Genomic DNA, 18,903 nt, shown 5'->3' on the forward strand with positions numbered 1-18,903 from the left:
ACAGTCACATAGCTGTTGTTTTTCTGTGTATCTTCATATCATCTTCCCTCTACGTGTCTGTCTCTGTGTCCAAATTTCACAGGGAGTGAGGGGCAAATCCAGCCCTAGAGGGAAATGCTTTGCTTCTCAGAGTCCAGTGGAGAAAGGAGCCTCCTGTTCCTGAATACTGCTCCCTCACCTGCAGGGAGAAGCTGCTGGAAGCTAAAACTTCAAACAAAAACCCTTCTTGCAATTGCATCACAGGTGTTGATCCTAGTCTCTAGTTGTATTGGTTTGTTTAAACTTTGTTTCTGGAAGCTACTCACATCATCCAGGTCCACCACTCAGATCTGGGAGACAAACTCAGGAAAGTCTTTATTTCAGTACTTCTTTGAAAGAATCTTTAAAAATCAACCAGAAACCTTCCAAACATGTATCCTTTACAGGAAAACCCTCTTAGAACACAGGCAGCATGCCCTCCGCAGTTTCAGAGCTGGTGTGGACAGCACACCTCGAAGGGGCTCAGCCTAGCACAGGTGTCAACTGCATGGAGCCCTGACTGGGCACAGAGTGCGAAGTTTTTTTTCCTGCTAAAACGTAGTTTGCCTTTAACTAAAAGAGAAAAAGAACAGAACAGGGAAAAGGGCTCCTCTGAGATGAGGGTCTTCCTCACTCTGCCCTGGTGGCAGACCCAGGTGTGGACATTGTGGGCGCTGGGCCTTGTTGGCAGCAGTACACGCAGCTCAGTAACTCCCTGCACACCAAGCCCTACCAAGAGGTGGAGCATGGCGGCGTGGATGTATTTCAGGGGCTCAAGAACAATTTTATCATTTTCTGCATGTGGGCAAGTAAGCACCAAAGCATTGGATTTTTAAACAACCCCAGGCACTTAATGTGGCCCTGACCAAAGCACATTATGGGCAACCCAAGGGCCCTGTCCAAGCAGCTGCTCTGGAACCACCTGCTGAACTACAACCACCTGCTGGGGGCGGGGGGCACTGAACAATCTGCAGGAGAGCCTCATGCAGTTCAGCAAGCCCAGGAAGCTAGTCATCACCATCAACCTTGGAGCCCGCTTCATGACAACATCCATGTATGACCCCGGAAAGCCATTATCCCAGGATCAGTCTATGATCAGAGCAGCCAGGGCCAGCCTTTGAACATGTGCTTCCAGACCCATGACCAGATCAGCATGATCAGTGCCTACCCCAGCCTCCTGACCTCCATGAACAGTGCCCATTGCCTCCAACCTGGTCATGTCACCCATGCTGGTGAGGCTTGATGGTGGATGGTCTTCCGTGGTGGAGCCCACCTCTCACTCCCCCTCCTCCTCCTCCTCCTCACCAAGCACTGGCATTGGACACTTGCTCTGACTTAGGCTCCTCTCTCCCTTGGGTGTTCCTCTCCTTCTCATGCTGCTCAAAATGTTGCTTCAGTTTTAGCAGTGGAAAACAGGTATCCATTTATTTTTACTTTTTTAACCCAGAATAAGATGCTAGTGGAGGAGGCCACCTTCTAGTACTGGGGCAGCCCCATCACTCTGCTGGGCTGGTATGCTTGCTGGCCCTGGTATACATGGAGTATATGGAGTCTTGTGACAGCACCATGCTGCCAAGATAACTGTCCTGTGACAGCTTGGGCTGGGAGAGGTGGGCCTGGCTCACCTGGGAGGGCTGGCTGATGGAGATGCAGCCTGTCCTCAGGGCACCCTGTGAGACAGCTTTGATGGCACACGCCTGGCTGGCCTGGCTGTTGAGGAGATTCCTCTGGCTGGCCCAGGAGGCCCAAAGCTGTTCTTCTAGAATCCCCCATGACCAGTCTTGCCTTTTGGGGTGCCCCACCTGTGGATGGCCTGTTAGCTTGTCCAAAATACCCCGGTGGCAGCATGGGTGGCATGACCAGGTTGGAGGCAATGGGGACTGTTCATGGAGGTCAGGAGGCTGGGGTAGGCACTGATCATGCTGATCTGGTCATGGGTCTGGAAGCACATGTTCAAAGGCTGGCCCTGGCTGCTCTGATCATAGACTGATCCTGGGATGATGGCTTTCCGGGGTCATACATGGATGTTGTCATGAAGCGGGCTCCAAGGTTGATGGTGATGACTAGCTTCCTGGGCTTGCTGAACTGCATGAGGCTCTCCTGCAGATTGTTCAGTGACCCCGCCCCCAGCAGGTGGTTGTAGTTCAGCAGGTGGTTCCAGAGCAGCTGCTTGGACAGGGCCCTTGGGTTGCCCATAATGTGCTTTGGTCAGGGCCAAAGTGCCTGGGGTTGTTTAAAAATCCAATGCTTTGGTGCTTACTTGCCCACATGCAGAAGATGATAAAATTGTTCTTGAGCCCCTGAAATACATCCATGCTGCCATTCTCCACCTCTTGGTAGGGCTTGGTGTGCAGGGAGTTACTGGGCTGCATGTACTGCACTGGTAGGAGTGTTGGCCCTCATAGGACATGATGACAGACATGATGATGGCAATCTGGTCCAGCTTGGCAGCTGTCTTCTTTAGCTTTGTGGTGATCTTTTCTATGTTTGCAGCTTCTGGCCTGTTAGATAGGAGGTACCTGACCTGATGGTACCTGGCCCTGGATCACACAGAGCATCTTCACATGACCTGCTGCTGTTCTGACAAGGGTCCTTGCAGAAGATGTTGGACAGGAAGGCGCTGAGTGCAGGGTACCTCTGATCCTGGACCTGGAGGCAGATGATGCAGATGGGAAAGGTGCCCAGCACCACCAGGTACTCAAGGAGTGACTGGGACAGCCCAGCCTTGGCTGCCTTCTTGCATATCACCATGAGGCCCAGCTGGCAGTGGTCATCCACAAGGATCAGCTGCTTGGCTCTGAGGACACAGGGACCATGCACTCCAGGGCTCAGTGGCCTGGGTCCCTGTGAAACTGCATCTTGGCAAGCTTCGGTCACCCGCATGTACAGCAGATGACATCTGTGTTCACGAGCAGTTCCCTCTCAGGAGTCTGCTTCAGGGCCAAGTACCACTTCTGGTCTGCAGATGACAGCTCCCAGGTCTTGTCCTTCAGCAACTGCAGCTTCTGGAGCTCTGGCATGCTACCTGTGTTCCTGATCTGCTTGTGCAGGGCCAGGATGTGCAATGGGGAGCCGAGGACCCTGGTGCAGAGCTGCATGACTTTCAGCCTGGTCAGTGGATCTTCTTGGTCAGCTGATCCTTGGCTATGTTAGTTGGGGCACAGACTAGCACAGGCCCACTGAGCCAGATGGTAGATGATGGTGGCTGAGGTCACATCTTGCCTGTGCCTAGCGGTCCCTGGATCCAGCTCAGTGGTCTCTGCAGCACCATCCTCAGAAAGTCAACCTGAGAGTGGTGGAGGTCTTGGAACTCTTGTGCTGTGAAGTATTTGGGCAGCTGGCACTTTCTGATCACGCCTAGCAGTTTATGGTAGATGTAGCCCAACATGGAGCTCTCCTCCACAGCAGATGTTTTCAATACTCTGCATTCTGTCTAATGAGGCTGACTCCCACGTGAAATCCACCTGGAAGTTATGAGTTACCTCCAAGGTGCACCCACAACTACTCTGCAGCTTAATGGCGATCTCATTGCCATAATTATCAGGAGCCTGGATGACGTGGCCGATCCCTTTCCACAGGGGCACCAGGTCCCCTTTGTACCACAGGCAAATCTTGTTCCCCTGCATGAGGTGCATGTCTCCTAACCAAATTATTACTAAAGCCTGATTATCAGAGTCAGTCTTGGGCAAAGTGAAGTAGGCAATTCTCTTCTTGTTAAGGTCCAGGTGCCACCTGACAGTGATGTTACCTTGACTCTGGGACTCTTTCAGTTTCTTAGAGTAGTTGGTCTCCAGCTTGACCAGAGGGCCAAATATGTTCTGGTACTGGTAAGAGTCCTCCTACCTAGGGATGATATGCTGGGGCCCTGCCTCCACCCTGGCTTCTCCAGGTCCTCCAAGGTGGTGGAAGGATTTTCCTTGCAGAGCTACCCCAGCTGGCTCATCTACTCTGTGGTGATCTGTGAGCCCACAGCTGTTCCTGCTCAGAAGGGATTGTGATCAGCCAGGACAGGAAGTAGTGGTCCTGGATCCGGGGTTTCCACTGTGAACTCTCTCGGCTGATTTTCTTGAGGCTGCTCTGAGTGGCTTAGGGCTGGCTGCACAGTTGCCCCATGACCCAGGTGGCTTTGGTAAGAATGAAGCCAAGGAGGAAGGCCTTGCTGCTGACATAGTCATAACACTCCAGAACCGTCTCCCCCGGGGCCCACCCTTGTGCAGAGTCATCTCTGCATTTTGCCCTCAGAGGTGACTTAGAATGTGGCTGCCAGAAGCATTTCCATGATCTACTGAACCACTCTTGCTGGTATCACAGTAAACCATGCAGTCGGGATGGGGTATTCCCCAGTAGCTGCAGGCATGTATGAGACATCCTTCCTGTAAAAAGTATCGTCTTCATCTTCTTTGAAGTTCAACTTAGCCAACTGGCTGGTCTTGCCCACGTTCTCATTCTCGCCTGGTTCTGCAGGATGCGCACGGGTCAGCCCACCTGCGAGTCCACCTGTCCGGCTGCAGCTTCCACACGGAGCCGGCCTCTAGTGCTGCCACCTTGGGAGGCGCGTCTGCGTCTGGCTGGGGAAGGCGATCTCGGTGCATTCGAACTCCGAGCCCTGCGTGTGGAAGCCTGGGAGGCGGCTTTCTGCGCATCCAGGAAAGTGCGCATGTGCGGGCTGGGCGGAAACGCCTCCAAGCTCAAGCTGCTGCCTTTGCGCTGCGCGGAGCCCTCAGCCAAGCCGAGGTCTAGGCCGCTGCGCGGCTGGGCAGTATCCAAAGGGTCGCAACCGCGCGAGCCGCGCGCCCAGAGCTGCTCTTGCTGCTCTCGGAGCCACCCGCAGCTCACAGCGACTGCAGGAACCGCCGTCACCACGGCCTGTTGTAAGTACGTTGCTTTAATTTTACCTATTCTGTCGGATGTGAGGTGGTCTCCATTGCATCCTGGATTTCTGATATTATTTTTGGTTTTAGGAGTTCCGTTTTATTCTTTTGATATAAATTCTAGTTTTCTAGTTGATTTCTCTCTGTCTTGTCATCCATTTTACAGTCATTTAAAATATTTTAATGAAAACCAGTATCTGGATCACCTGTGCATCAGTTTCTATTGCCGCCCCCATCCCCCACCCCCCACCAGCTGATTTTTTATTTTGTACACCTGGTAAAGTTTTTATTGAATTACTAAAATTATGTGTAAAAATTATAGGGATTCTTGAAATGTTATCTTTCTCTAAAGGGGATTTCTTTAGCTTCTGGCAGTCAATTAGAGTCGGCGTGGATTACTTTAATTCAAACGGGCTGAGCTGATTCACAGCTGCGTTCAAGTCTGTAAGGCTGGTCTATTTCTGGCTTAACCTCAGCATAGACTCTAGCCCTTCTGGTGTCCAATTGAATACTTGGGGTTTTTATCAGAACCCCATCCTTTCGGTGGTTCTTTAATCCCATTTTTAAAATCTTCCCAGAACCATGAAACTGACAAAAATCCTGCATAGTTTCTCGAACTCATAGCAGCTACTTTCTGCGCCGCTTCTGTGCTTCTCAGCCTATACTACTTACAAACTGGCAAGTGCCTCAAGAGGAAAAAAGGCTCAGACTGTTGGGCTCAGTTCTTTCAACTCTTCTCTCTATAATCTTGGCATCTTAGGTTCTGGCTGTCTTGATGCCCTTGAACTCTAATTTTAGTCGTTTTAGGCTCATGACATTGCTGAAGTTCTTTAAAAGACTCTTGACTGTTTAAAGCACAAACAGTAATAATGGGTATGGGGTTTATAGAATATGTTGAATTAAAACATATGGCTAATATACAAGGAATTGAGTGGGGATTAAGTGAAATTATACCGTTATATAGTTATTGTATTGTTCTTTAATATCTTATGAATTGAGACTGTGGTAAGTTAAGTGTGTGTATTACTATCTATAGGGTAACCATTACAACACATAATAGTAGATGCACACAAAGAAGTATTGCTAAAAAAAATCAATAAAATAGATAAAATTGGATAAAAATTATTCTGTAAGCACAAAAGACAATAGAAATAAATGAACAATAGAACACATAACAGATGGGACAAATAGAAAACAAATACCAAGGTAGTAGAATTAAACTGATCTGAACAAAACCGTAATTCCATTCAATGTAAATGGACTAAATGCTCCATTAGAGAGAAGGAAATTACAAGACTGGATAAAAAGCAAGACCTATCTACATTTTGTTTACAGGATATGTTTTATAATATCTAAAAACACAAATAAGTTCAGTTTGAGGAGTGGGAAAAGATATATAAAGTGAGTAAATCTATGACACAGAAATTCCATTTCTAGGTATTAAGCCAAGAGAAATGAAAACATATGTCTATGAAAATGTGTATAAGAGAATATTCATAGCAGGCTTTATACAAAGTAATAGCCAAAATTTGAAAACAATCCAAGAGGCCCATCAATATGAAAATGGGTAAAGAAATTGTAGCATATTTATAGAATAGAATACTTAACAGTTAAAAAGAATGAACTTTTGATTGATGAAACAACATAGATAAATCTTAAAAATAGTATCTGAGTGAATGAATCTAGATGCAAAAGAGTACTTATATATGACTGCATTTTATATAAGTTCCAAGAACAGGCAATTCTATACCATGTTAGTAGAAATGAGAAACTGGTTACCTCAAGGGGAAAGCAGACTAACTGGAAAGGGGGAATGAGGGAAATTTTGGGAGTGATGGAAATGTTCTATATATTAATTTCAGTGGTTGTTACCCAGTCATTGTCAAAATCATTGAACTGTACTATTAAGATATATGCATTTTATTTTTTGTGATTTATACCTCAACAAAAAGTATAAAGTGAAGCATCACTTAGAAACAAATCTGGACTAAGACATTATTTTGTTCGTTTCTTAATAACAGAAGACAATAGGTACATACAACTTGTAAAAAAAATAATAATGAAAATTATGTTTCCAAAAATAGAGCTGGGTTTTTTGCCATCTTATTTTAGTGGATCAGTTAGTAACATATAGCCAAATATGAGGCTGAAGCCCTTGAACAATACAGTAGATCAATGAATTCCTTCTTCCAATGATATGGTTCTCACAGAACTCTTGAATTTAGGTCCAGTGCATACGTCATAATATGTGTCCAAAATATTGAATAAACAGGGGAAGGAAAGGGTTTGGATTTAAAGTGTACAGTGTTTGTGCTTTGAGCTGTACGTTGAAAGTAAATAAAACATTAAATAAGGAAGTCTACTCCCTTATTTAAATGACATACAATTGTTTTATAATTTGAACCGAAAGAAGATTTAACTAGAGCCTTCTAGTCAAAAAGAATTTAAGACAATATTATAAATATTTTCAAAGCTTTAAGGTAAAGTTGGATATAATGTATGAACAGATAGAGGCTCATAGTAGAAAAATGGAAACTAAAAAGGGGTCAAATGGAAATTTGAGAAGTGAGATGAAATGAGGTCATAACAACAGACTGGACAATGAGAAAAGATCAGTGAACTTGCAAATCAATAGAAATAAACCAAACAAAAGCCCAGAGCGAAAAAAATAAAAAGAGCAGTATTGACCTCTTTATTGTAGGACAACATTGGTATTGAACACACATGGAATTGGATTCATGGGATGGAAGAAAAATTGCACTCGAGAAAAATATTTGGAGGAAAAATGGTGAAACCTTTTCTAAGTTAAAACACATTATGAAAGCTTAATTACTTACTGAATATGTAAGCTCTGTGTGACTTGCAAAGTAAATTTTTCTTATCCAGCAAACTGATATGCCATTTGAGTTATGATTTTTAAGCTTTACTGACATATAGTTGAAAAAAATCAACTACACATATTTAAAGTGTACAAGTTGGTAAGTTTTGACATATGAATATACCTCCCACATTTACTTATGCTCATTTGTAATTCCTCTAGCTTATCCTCTCCCTGGTCCCCAGACAACCAGTGCTCTGAGTTCTGTCAGCAAGGGTTAGTTGGATTTTTTTGGAATTTTATATAAATGGAATGATGCATTATATACTACTTTTGTGTATGGTTTTTCTTTCACCCAGCTTAGTGATTTGGAGGTTCATCCATGTTGTATCTATAATTAGTTCATTCTTTTTTTTGCTAAGTAGTCATATAATTCTATTCAATGAATTTTTTTATTGATTCAAAATCAAAGCTTTATTAAGTCTCCATTGCATCAGAAGTCTTTCCCACTCTTCATTTCTTTTTTTTAACATCTTCATTGGAGTATAATTGCTTTACAATGGTGTGTTAGTTTCTGCTTTATAACAAAGTGAAGCAGTTATACATATGTTCCCATATCACTTAACTCTTGCGTCTCCCACCCTCCCTATCCCACCCCTCTAGGTGGTCACAAACCACCTAGCTGATCTCCCTGTGCTATGCGGCCTCTTCCCACTAGCTATCTATTTTACGTTTGTTAGTGTATATATGTCCATGCCACTCTCACACTTTGTCACAGCTTACCCTTCCCCCTCCCCATATCCTCAAGTCCATGCTCTAGTAGGTCTGTGTCTTTATTCCCGTCTTACCCCTAGGATCTTCATGACCTTTTTAATTTTTTTCCCTTAGATTCCATATATATGTGTTAGCATACAGTATTTGTTTTTCTGTTTCTGACTTACTTCACTGTGTATGACAGACTCTAGGTCCATCCACCTCACTACAAATAACTCAATTTCATTTCTTTTTATGGCTGAGTAATATTCCATTGTATATGTGTGCCACATCTTCTTTATCCATTCATCTGTTGATGGACACTTAGGTTGCTTCCATGTCCTGGCTATTGTCAATAGAGCTGCAATGAACATTTTGGTACATGACTCTTTTTGAATTATGGTTTTCTCAGGGTATATGCCCAGTAGTGGGATTGCTGGGTCGTATGGTAGTTCTATTTGTAGTTTTTTAAGGAACCTTCATACTGTTCTCCATAGTGGCTGTATCAATTTACATTCCCACCAACAGTGCAAGAGTGTTCCCTTTTCTCCACACCCTCTCCAGCATTTATTGTTTCTAGATTTTTTGATGATGGCCATTCTGACTGGTGTGAGATGATATCTCATTGTAGTTTTGATTTGCATTTCTCTAATGATTAATGATGTTGAGCATTCTTTCATGTGTTCGTTGGCAATCTGTATATCTTCTTTGGAGAAATGTCTGTTTATGTCTTCTGCCCATGTTTGGATTGGGTTATTTGTTTTTATGTTATTGAGCTGCTTGTAAATTTTGGAGATTAATCCTTTGTCAGTTGCTTCATTTGCAAATATTTTCTCCCATTCTGAGGGTTGTCTTTTGGTCTTGTTTATGGTTTCCTTTGCTGTGCAAAAGCTTTTAAGTTTCATTAGGTCCCACTTGTTTATTTTTGTTTTTACTTCCATTTCTCTAGGAGGTGGGTCAAAAAGGATCTTGTTGTGATTTATGTCATAGAGTGTTCTGCCTATGTTTTCCTCTAAGAGTTTGATAGTGTCTGACCTTACATTTAGGTCTTTAATCCATTTTGAGTTTATTTTTGTAGCTCAGCTGGTAGAGCGGAGGACTATAGGTGTTTGATTATCAATGAATTTTTAAAACTGGTAATACTAAGCTATGGTGATGATTGCCTCAAGCAGAAGGTGAAGAGATTGATTGGGAAAGGCCTAGAAGGAAGTTTCTGTAGTATGGGTGCTGTTTATAGGGTGTACACATATGTTAAAACCCATTGGACTATATTCTTAAGATGTGTATTTCACTGATTGTAATTTATACCTCATGAAAAGAAAAGAGAAGGCACTGTATGAAAAATAACCAGGTATACTGCCCAGTTGCCATCCTAGTTGATTGATATTATCATGTGCTTAGGTCAGTTATCTATTTTTAATGTTTTTGGTTATCCACAAGGTCTATCTTTAGATTTTTTTAAAGCATTTTCCTGTGATTTAACTCTTTTGTGAATGCTAATTTAAGAAAAGTGTACTTTATGATAGCTTTTATCAAAACACTTTTACTCCCCCCAAGTTGTCTTTATGGAAATAAAATTTATGCCCCAAATTGACTATACCTATGGTAATTCCCAGTATATTAGAATGGAATTGCTAATGTTAAAGCCTAATTTTTATAATTTTTTCTTTATCAATAAAATATGATAAAATACCATGCATCCCTTATATCAGATAGACTTAAATTCTGTCATAAAAATTGAGATGTAGGGGCTTCCCTGGTGGTGCAGTGGTTAAGAATCTGCCTGCCAGTGCAGGGGCCACAGTTTCAAGCCCTGTTCCGGGAAGATCCCACATGCCACGGAGCAACTAAGCCCATGTGCCACAACTACTGAGCGTGTGCTCTAGAGCCCCTGAGCCACAACTACTGAAGCTTGCATGCCATAACTACTGAAGCCCACGCACCTAGAGCCCGTGCTCCGCAACGAGAAGCCACCGCAATGAGAAGCCCGCACACTGCGACAAAGAGTAGCCCCCACACACAGCAACAAAGACCCAACGCAGTCAAAAGTAAACATAAATAAATAAAAAAAATTGAGATGTTATTCAAACTAACTTGTATATCAGATCTCAATTAAATAGCATATTTTTATTGAATGACAAATGATTGAAATCTAAGCATTCATTTATTCATTTAAACATTTATTAGCTACTTACTGTAAGAGTAGATATACAGTTTTATGTGCTTTACCTACCGTAGGATATCTTTGGTCTTCTCAATATTAAATATTAGCTTCTATAGAAAAGTGATCACATTTTTTATATGGTCTGGTATATATAGCTCAATATTAAACTGTATATAATTAAGCTATATTCAGTATTAGAGTATTATTGAGTATACACAATATTGAGTATAGAATACCCAATATTACACTCAATATTATACTCTGTATTAAGCTATATGTAACCTAAGTAAAGGGTGTTCTGTTTATCAGAGCCTCCTGGTGCCTGGACCACCTCTTGTAAACAGTCTCTTCTGTTCCATCTTCAGTTTTGGTTAAATGCCATTCATTATGGCAGAGCAAAAATGTACACTTTAGTGTCCAAATGTCTTTGAAAAATAATTGCTCATCCAGATAAATCTATAGTGCCCCAGCTTGAGTTTTGCTTCTATAGGGTTTGGATTATTATGACTTTCCAATTAGAACCTCAGTACTATAATTACCATTTAATTATAATTTATCTCAGTACTTACTCTTCTTACCTCAATATCCCATCATCTGATGCTCTAATGGCAGCCAAAATGGGACCAGGAGCCTCAGTGCTGAGCTATTCTTGTGCTATGAGAACTCTAACATTACTCTCCTGAATGGAAGGAGCTCTCCAGAGGTTTCTGTTTGTCCCTAAAAAAGATTCAAACTACTTGGCTTATCAGGCCTTCTGAAGAGTGGCCTCTTTTGGTACCCTGACCTTGCTTCTGCCTCTCTCCCCCTTTGCTCATCACTCCAGTTGCTCAGGCCTTCCCTCTGACCCCAGTGACTGACAGACTCATTCCTGTGCTTGGGTACTTAGAACTTTCTTCCTCAGATCTTCACAAGACTGGTTCTTTCTTTCCTTTTCTTTTTGTTTTTAAATCAAAGTATAGTTGACTTATTATTTTAGCTTCAGGTGTACAGCATAGTCATTTGATATTTTTATATATTATCTGTATGTCTTCTTTGGAAAAATGTCTGTTCAGGTCTCCTCCCCATTTTTAATTGGATTTTTTTTTTATATTGAGTTGTATGAGTTCTTTCTCTATTTTGATTATTAGTCCCTTATTACATATATCATTTACAAATATTTTCTCCCATTCAGTAGGTTGTATTTTCCTTTTGTTGATGGTTTTCTTCACTGTGCAAAAGCTCTTAAGTTTGATTAGGTCCCATTTATTTATTTTTGCTTTTGTTTCCCTTGCCTGAGGAGATAGATCCAAAATTATATAGCTAAGACCTATGCCAAAGAGTGTACTGCCTATGCTTTCTTCTAGGAGTTTTATACATTTAGGTCTTTAGTCCATTTTGAGTTTACTTTTGTATATGGTTTGAAAAAATGTTTTAATTTTATTATTTTATTTTATTTTATTTTATTTTATTATTATTTTTTTTGCAGTACGCGGGCCTCTCACTGTTGTGGCCTCTCCCGTTGTGGAGCACAGGCTCCGGACACGCAGGCTCAGCAGCTATGGCTCACGGGCCCAGCCGCTCCGCGGCATGTGGGATCCTCCCAGACCAGGGCACGAACCCGCATCCCCTGCATCGGCAGGCGGACTCTCAACCACTGTGCCACCAGGGAAGCCCAATTTTATTATTTTACATGTAGTTGTCCAGTTTTCCGAACACCACTTATTAAAGAGACTGTCTTTTCCCCGTTGTATATTCTTGCCTCCTTCATTGTAGATTAATTGACCATATGTGCATGGGTTTATTTCTGGTCCCTTTATGTTTTTCCATTGGTCTATATGTCTTTTTTTGTGCCAGTACAATGCTCTTTTGATTGCTGTAGCTTTGTAGTATTGTCTGAAGTCAGGGAGCATAATACCTCAAGCTTTGTTCTTTTTACTCAAGATTGCTTTGGCCATTTGGGGTTTTTGTGGTTCCATACAAATTTTAGGATTATTTTTTCTAGTTCTGTGGAAAATGTCATGAGTATTTTGATAGAGATTACATTAAATCTGTAGATTGCTTTGGGTCGTGTGGACATTTTAACAATATTAATACTTCCAATTGATGAACATGGGATATCTTTACATTTATGTGAATCATCTTCAGTATTCTTCATCAGTGTGTTACAGTTTTAAGCGTATGCATCTTTCACTGCCTTGGTTAAATTTACTCTTAGGTATCTTATTATTATTATTTTTTTTGACTGCGTTGGGTCTTAGTTGTGGCACACGGGGTCTTCGTTGAGGCATGCAGGATCTTTCTACAGTACACGGTCTCTTCGTTGAGGCGCTTGGGCTTCCTTCTAGTTGCAGTGCTTGGGCTTCTCTCTAGTTGTGGCATGCGGGTTTTCTCTCTCTAGTTGTGGCACATGGACTCCAGTGTGCATGGGCTGTATGGAAAACAGCTCAGTAGTTCCTCAAAACTTAAACATGGAGTTACTCCACGACCCTACAATACTCTTACGTATATGCTGAAGAGAATTGAAAACATAAGTTTACATAAAAAGTTGTACAGTAATGATCATAACAGCATTATTAATAACAGCTAAAAAGGGGAGACAACCCAGTGTCTCTCAGTGGATGCGCAGATAAACAAAAAGTGGGATAGCTGTACAATGGAACATTATTCAGTCATAAAAAGGAATGAAGTACTGATACATGCTACCGCGTGGATGAATCTTGAAAACATTGTGCTAAGTGATAGAAGTCAGTCCCCGAAGACCACATAGTGTATGATTCCATTTATATGAATATCCAGAATAGGCAGATTCACAGAGATTCACAGTCATTCTTGTTTGCTAGCGACCGGGGGTGAGGGAAGAATGAGGAGTGACTGCTCACGGGTACGAGATTTCTTTTTGGAGTCATGGAAGTGTTCCACCATTAGATAGTGGGATGGTGGCACCACTCTATGAATATGCCACTGAATTACACGTCAAAAGGTACATTGTACGGTATGTGAATCATATCCCAATAGGTATGTACAATATTTAAATTGCCTTGTGTGGTTACTGGCTACACTGTTGGACAGCACGGTTAGACTGCTGGGTTCTGAGTCAGCTGGTTGTAACTCCCCATCTCCCATGGATCCTACCTTCAGTAGCTGATGTCTTTGGATATGAATGCTACACTATATTCCATGGCTCCCAGCACCAGGCACCTCCATGTCTGCTGAGGTTTACACAGGCTCTCTTCAGTATCTAAGCCAGTTGTGCTCACTGGTTTAGGAACAAGCTGGGTTTTAGGAAACAGCTGTATATTTCTAGGGCTCTCTTCCATAATAGCTAGGAACTGAGAGACTATGGCATGTGGACACTTTACTTAACAGACAGCGGAAGTCTCCAGAGTGATTAGACCCTGCATTGGAACTTATCTGAATGCTAAAACTTGACAGTAAGAAAAATGACTCTTGATATTGCTGTTTCAGAAGGGCTAGTTGAGTTGAAAGACAGGTTGTTTCCTTGGTGAGAATCCCTAGTCCAGTGGCATCAAAGAATTTTTAGCCACTGAGCACACTTCCTCATCTATTGATACTTTTTCTTGTTTCACCGAGCACTAGCCTAGGTATGTATAGCAGAGGATACCCTGTTCCAGGGTATGGCTTAGCTATGTGGCCCTGGGCTAGGTACTGAACCTCTCTGTACCTTTTATTTTGTAAAATGGGAATAAGAACCTGTCTTCATGAATTGTTACAAAAAGTCACTCTCTGACTACCCAGTGTCCATAGGTCAGTCACTACATGGGAACAGAGTGAGCACAGAACTCCATTCTTACTGAATCCTCAATACTTCCCTTGTTCTGCTGGTGTTTGGTGGTGCTTGGTTGGGCTGTGTCCTGGGAATAGAGTAAGTTGGCAACAGCGAATTTCAGCTGGATGTGCAGGGGGGCTGGGACTGCTTATTCCTTTGCCTGATGTCTCTACTTCTAGAGTACAGAAGTATCAAAATCCCTGTCAGGGAAGATTTTAACAAGTAATTTCAGCCTGTCTACTTACCCCTGGCAATGTGGCCTGGGCTGGGTTTTTTAAGTGGGCTACAGAAGACCCTCCATCTGCCTGTACACCTTGAATTCTTTCATGTCTGTCTGTCCAGCTCTCCATCAAGCATTAAGAGAGTTCACTAGGATGTGAGGAGGAGGAGACTGCACCTTTCTGGGGCATGGTTGTCAAGTGCAGGCTCTGACCTCCCCATCCCTTCTCCACGTAGCCCCCAAAGGATGAGCTTTCTAAAGCAGTACTCCTGAGTGTGTCGTGTTCCTCCACAAACCATTTCAGTGCCCGAGAAATTCCCTGTTCACATCTTTAACCACAACTGTCACCTCTCCCATGTCAAAGTGTATGCTCCAGCCACACTGACTTCTTACAGCTTCCCCCAATATGCCTTGTTTTCTCTATCTTTTCCATTAGAGACACATGCAGCACAACTCCCCATCTCTTCCTCTAGTTAAGGTCCTGTTCTCCTTCAGAGCTCAGTTTCTTCTTCATTTCCTCCAGAAAACTTTCCAAACCAGGGCTGTGTACCCCTCCATGGGGTTCCCACAGGCTCTTGAAATTCTCTTATGTAGCAATTATCACAGTATATCATTAGTGCCTATTTACTTTCATGAAGTGTTTTTTGAATGAATGAATCAATCCATGGATGACTCATAACTAGGGGCCTAAGACGTAAACCCAGATTCCTTCACATTTTGGGTTGGAAAAAATTGCCAGGTAAAATGAACCACTCCCACGAATGAAATTACTACTCACTGCATGACCACAGGCACACTGCTTCCCTTTCTGAGCTTCTAGCCTAGGCAGCTAGGGCACCGAAACTGCATTTTCTCTTCCTGCCTTCTGTTGGATGACACACTACCATGGGTCATCAACATGGGCTTCCAGAAAGCACCCTTTTTTTTCCTCCAAAGCCTTTGTCCATTACACTGCTATCCAGAAGCCCCATCCTTCTTTGTAGACCAATCTTTTTTGGCCATGAACCTTGTCTTCACCCCATGTCATGCTTGTAACATGCACGTCCACCATCTAGTCGGTGGCACCCAGCCAGTAGGATGGACATTCAAGAGCCTTGTCTAGAAACACTTGCTTTACCGCATTGGGGTCCAGATTGAAAGAGAATAGTGCCTTGATGGTGACGAACATGGAGCCCAAACTAAGTACAGAGATCATGGAAACTCAGCCAGCACCATCTCCTGAGTTCCTGCCTTACAGAGCCAAAGACCTAGGGGAAAGCAGTGAGGAATTACCTGGTTGCTTCTCCTTGCAGGTTAGAGGAGAGACTCTGACAAAAAAGGGAAGGCTTCTGGGAGTTGGGAATAGAAGCAGGAACCTGGATGTATTTTCACCATTATTATCCTGGTATGTACAAGAAACTCAGTGATTACTTTTTAAAAAACTTTACTGAAGTATAGTTGATTTACAATGTTGTGTTAATTTCTGCTGTACAGCAAAGTGATTCAGTTATACATATACGTACGTTCTTTTCCATTGTGGTTTATCAGAGGATATTGAATATATTTCCCTGTGCTATACAGTAGGACCTTGTTGTTTATCCCTTCTATATATACCAGTTTGCATCTGCTAATCCCAAACTCCCAATTCAACCCTCTCCCACTTTCCTCCCCCTTGACAATCATGTTTGTTCTCTATGTCTGTGAGTCTGTTTCCATTTTATAGAGAAGTTTGTTTGTGTCATATTTTAGATTTCACGTATAAATGATATCATATGGTATTTGTCTTTCTCTTTCTGACTTCCTTCACTTAGTATGATAATCCCTAGGTCTGTCCATGTTGCTGCAAATGGCATTATTTCATTCTTTTCTATGGCTGTGTAGTATTCCATTGTATATATGTACCACATCTTTATCCTTTCATCTGTCAGTGGACATTTAGCTTGTTTCCATGTCCTAGCTATTGTAAATAGTGCTGCTATGAACATTGGGGTGCATGTGTCTTTTTTAATTATAGTATTCTCTGGGTATATGCCCAGGAGTGGGATTGCTGGATCATATGGCGACTCTAGTTTTAGTTTTTTGAGGAACCTCCATGCTGTTTTCCATAGCAGCTGCTCTGACTTACATTCCCACCAACAGTGTAGGAGGGTTCCTTTTTCTCCACACCCTCTCCAGCATTTGTTATTTGTAGACTTTTTAATGATGGCCATTCTGACGATGTCAATGACTTCTGATTCAAGGATGTGCCATGGAAGGGAGCTCAGAGCCACAAGCCACCAGCTCAGCCATGCTTCCAATCTCCTTAATTTAGGCTAAGTCGGTGACAAGCCTGGAGCAAAATATGTCCGTCTTGTAGCTGACTGCCTTTGTAGACTTTGACCTAGAATAAAATGTAAGGAGAGTGGATGACATAGTAGTGCCTTGGAGCTGGAGGGGGCCACTGAAGCCAGTGAAAGAATATAGTCATGGAGCATGAGAGACCAGAGTTCAAATCCTGGCTCTGCCCTTAACTCACTGCGTGACCATAGGCACACTGCTTCCCTTCCTGAGCTTCTAGCCTAGGCAGCTAGGGCACTGAAACTGGAGTCTGAGAGAACTCTGAACATGTAGGTAAAGTGAGAGTTGAAACAATCATTTAATAGAGGTAAGTCATATGGAGAAATGAGAGGGGTACCCAGGGCAAGGAAAGATGGGATGATTCCCTTTTTTCCACACCTCTCCAGCATTTAAAAAATTTTAAAAATTTTATATTGGGGAATAGTTGATTAACAATGTTGTTAGTTTCAGGTGTACAGCAAATGATTCAGTTATACATATACATGTATCTATTCTTTTTCAAATTCTTTCATACCCTCTCCAGCATTGGTTATTTGTAGACTTTTTAATTATGGCCATTCTGACCAGTGTGAGGTGGTACCTCATTGTAGTTTTGATTCGCATTTCTCTAATAATTAGTGATGATTGCATAGCAACTCTATTTTTAGTTTTTTGAGGAACATCCATACCATTTTCTGTAGTGGCTGCACCAGTTTACATTCCCACCAGTTTACATTCTTGTCTTAGATGTCCTTCATGTTGACTGAAAAAAAAATGCACAACATATGAGCTGTGAGTTGAGTTTTTTCAGGGTGTTACTGAGGACTGTGGCCCAGGAGACAGCCTCTCAGGTGGCTCTGAGGAACTGCTCTGAAGAGGTAGGGGAGGAGCCAGGATATGTATATGTGAATTTTGGCTAGGGGATGCCTGCAGTCAAGATCTTGGTGAAAAGTAACTGCTGGTCATTACAGGGTTTCCTGGGAATGCAGAGTTTGGTCCATGAACTAGAACATAATAGGTATGCAACAAAATTTATTTTTGCTTTTGTTTCCCTTGCCTGAGGGGAAAGATCCAAAAAGATATTGCTAAGACCTTTGTCAAAGAGCGTACTGCCTATGTTTTCTTCTAGGATTTTTGTGGTTTCAGCTCTTACATTTAGGTCTTTAATCCATTTCGAATGTTTTTTGTATATGGTACGAGAAAATTTCTAAGTTCATTCTTTTACATGTAACTGTCCAGTTTTCCCAATACCACTTAATAAAGAGACTGTCTTTTCCCCGTTGTACTTTCTTGCTTCCTTTGTCATAGATTATTTACTGTATGTACATGGGTTTATTTCTGGGCTCTCTATTCTGTTCCATTGGTTTATGTGTCTGTTTTTGTGCCAGGACCATACTATTTTGCTTACCGTAGCTTCATAGTATAATCTGAAGTCAGGAAGCATAATACCTCTGGATTTGTTCTTTTTTTCTCAAAATTTCTCTGGCTATTTAGGGTTTTTGTGGTTCCATACAAATTTTAGGATCATTTGTTCTAGTTCTGTGAAAAATGTCTTGGCTATTTTGATAGAAATTGCATTAAATCTGTAGATTGCTTTGGGCACTATGAACATTTTAACAATATTAATCCTTCCAATCGGTGAACATAGGATATTTTTCCATATATTTGTATTGTCTTCAGTTTCCTTCATCAGTGTCCTAGAGTTGTCAGAGTATATGTCTTTCACTTCTTTGGCTAAATTTATTCCTTTTTGGTGTGATTATTAATGAGAACTTTTTTGTGATTTCTCTTTCTGATAGTTCATTATTAGTGTATGGAAATGCATCATATTTCTGTATATTAATCTTGTATCTTTCAAATTTACTGAATCCAGTACTAGTACTTTATTTAACTTATTAATTTATTTGATAATAAGTTTATAAAATTTAATAAAAAATTAAATATAAAAATTATTTATTTAATAATAAATTTATAAATTTATATTTAATAATATTTATT

General features: G+C 41.8%; 1 long non-coding RNA gene and 1 pseudogene across 2 annotated transcripts in view; one reads left to right on the forward strand and one right to left on the reverse strand.

Annotated features, from left to right (window-relative positions):
• Window positions 1–15,929, forward strand: part of LOC309805019 — a 330,304-nt gene extending 314,375 nt beyond the window's left edge. The window contains exon 3 of the long non-coding RNA XR_014294216.1: window positions 15,903–15,929. This is a non-coding gene — a long non-coding RNA (uncharacterized lncRNA). The remainder of the gene's footprint in view (window positions 1–15,902) is intronic.
• On the reverse strand, window positions 1,515–13,726 carry LOC309804419 (regulator of nonsense transcripts 1-like; annotated as a pseudogene). Its single transcript has 3 exons — window positions 13,641–13,726; window positions 4,563–4,957; window positions 1,515–4,476 (listed from the first exon to the last, which is right to left on the reverse strand). The product of its transcript is annotated as a regulator of nonsense transcripts 1-like (transcript).
• Window positions 15,930–18,903: the final 2,974 nt, after the last annotated feature.

This window comes from Mesoplodon mirus (assembly GCF_964341445.2).
Source record: "Mesoplodon mirus genome assembly, chromosome: 5".
NCBI lineage: Eukaryota > Metazoa > Chordata > Mammalia > Artiodactyla > Ziphiidae > Mesoplodon > Mesoplodon mirus.